Below are 2,628 nucleotides of genomic sequence, written 5' to 3'. Positions count from 1 at the left end.
GAGCTCTTATTTATAGAGACTCATGAAGAACACTAGATTACATCTCTATGAGTAGCCATGCAAGGCATACTGAACCATAGAGTGTATTACAATAAAACAAGTAAATTAATCTAGCTAAATTGACTGCTGTAGATTGACTCCGGGTGCGGTTGTGGTTGCTGATGAATAATATGATTGCGGGTGCTGAACCGTTGCGGTAGTAGAAATGGTTGCGGTAGCTAAAGTTCAAGAGGGTCACTTTCATGATTCAACAATTTCCCCCTAAGTGACCTCTTTAACTTCGGTTCAGCTATCAAGTTTGAGGAACTTGATCAAAATCCACCAAAACTTCCTGACGTTTTCCAGCCAGGTGATTCTTCTTGAGATCTCGAACTTGACTTCTGTAGTGGTGTGCTTCAATCTTTCAACTGCGGTTCGACAGATGTCAAGTTGTTTTCTGGTAAGGAGATGCATGACACTCATAGGAATGAAGTATTTGACATTGTCAGTCTTCCTTTTGAATATGACTCCAAGTTCAGGAAAGTTTGTTGCGCCTAGAGATCTTTCTTGAAAGCCTTCAGTAGGCATTGGCACAGGTTCAAGAGGTGGGAGGTCAAACTTCTTGAGGATGGTGGGGTAGATATCCGCATCAATCTTGGCAAAGTCGCAGACAGTTTCCTTCAGAAAAGTGTTGGCCTTCTCAAGCGCAATCTTCATTTTGGGGTGCTTTTCTGATTTATTTTGAAACACCTTGGCAATGAGGAAGATTTCTTCCCGATTCATGCAAGGGAAGTCTACCTGGGTGCGGACGTAGTCATGCTCCCTTCTCGTGAGGGTGTACTGCATGTAGTCAGCCTTCATGAATTTCCGTACTTTGTAGTTCTTGACTGCGGATGGTCTATCGTTAGACCATATATTTTCAATGGAGGAGGCATGTTTACCGTGAAAAATATTAAGTCTCTCAAACTCCATTGGCAGTCTCTTGTGGTCAGGAAGGCTGCGGTCGAATTGCTCAAATACTGTGAAGTATTTGGCATTTGGTGAAATTGGTACATCCCAGTAACCGTCCGAGGGGGGTTCAGCGTAGGTAAGGTGGGGTCGGTAGTCTTCATCCAGCAACTTGCGGTGAGGATTGATCCAAGAATTTATCAAGGATTCATCCATCATGGTATCAAAACCGCATTCTCTCCAGATAAGCTCTGCCAGTTTGGCTGCCTTCCAGTCGTGTTTCCTTTGGGCAGTGCCAGGGGAGTCTGTTGAGCTTGGAGATGACATGTTCTCCGCAAGGTTTTTGAAGTGGGGAGGAGTCTATGGCTTGTTGGGAGTGAACTCCTTTTGAGGTGAAGTGTGAGGAGATGGAGTATCTTGAGATGGTTGCGGTGAAGGCTGCGGTGTGGGAATTTTTTCTATGATGATGGGAGGGCTCTGATGTTGAGAGATGGATTGCTCAGAATGATGGACTTCTTCTTCTTCTTCTTTACTTCCCCCTCTTGAGGGATGCAACAGAGGAGATTCCTCAAGCCATTGTTTAAGTCCATCAATCTTGGCATATACTTCTTGGAATTGAGCTTTGAGGACTTCTGCCAATTGTTGATTGTTAGGAATGGAGGAGCTGAAGAGAAGCTTGTGAATTTCTTTTGTGAGCTGGAGGATCTCGGGACCATGGAAGTTGGAGGACAGGGATTTCTGCAGTCTGTTAATTGTGGCTTGAAGAACAGAGATAGTGGACTCATAAGCAGTATGAGTCTCATCTATCAATTTCTTAGACTGAGTAGCTTGATCCGCGATGGCCGCTTGGAGATCCGTTTTGATTGCGGTTACCTCAGTGATGAGGCGTTCCGCTGCTGCCATAAATTCCTTGTGGTCGGCCTTGCGGTTGTTGTCAAGGGACCGGATCCCCATCTCCACTTTGAGAGAGATTCTCTCTGCAGCCATGCGTTCCCTTGTTTCCAGACGTTCAATACGTTCGATCAGGGACTGCGGTCTCGGGGTGTCTTCTTGTTGCGGTTTTGTTGGCTTGACCGCAGCTACGATCTGATCAACTTTGGCTTGTAAGCTCATGAACTCCTTCCTAGTGACAACATTCTTCTTATTTTTCTTCTTTTCTTTTGGTTTGGAGGTTGAATGTTGAGAACCGCTGGATTCCTCTTCCTCATCAAACATCATGAGGTCATCATCAGAAGGGCTGGGCTTGTTGACTTCCTGTATGTCGTCATCATCAAGACCGAAGGTGGGAGCTGAACTGAGTTCGATTGCGGTTCCTTCGTCTTGTGATCCATGGATTGATGGAGTGGGAATTAGATTGGGAGTTGGAGTTACTCTGGAGGTACCTGCAGCTGCACCTGTTGCTTGAGCGTTACGGATCGTTTCAGCCATTTGGTCCATCCAGTCTTGAACTTTGAGAATGGTGGCTACAGTATTGGCATTGCTGATAGCATTTGCCCAATACTTGGCCACAGACTGGATTTCTTGCTCCTTCAGCTGTTGTTGCTTGATCTGTTGTTCCTTGCGGGCTTGGAATGCCCTTTTGAAAGCAGCATACTTCTTGATTTCAGACTCAGTTACAGGATTGTATTGTAACCATGAGTCGTTGGATTCATTGCCGTCAAATCCTTCGAAACGCACCGAAGTGTCCTTCGGGTCCACGGA

This window comes from Lactuca virosa, chromosome 4 (assembly GCF_052849685.1).
Source record: "Lactuca virosa cultivar CGN04683 chromosome 4, Lactuca_virosa_CGN04683_v6, whole genome shotgun sequence".
NCBI lineage: Eukaryota > Viridiplantae > Streptophyta > Magnoliopsida > Asterales > Asteraceae > Lactuca > Lactuca virosa.
This window is presented reverse-complemented; position numbering follows the sequence as displayed.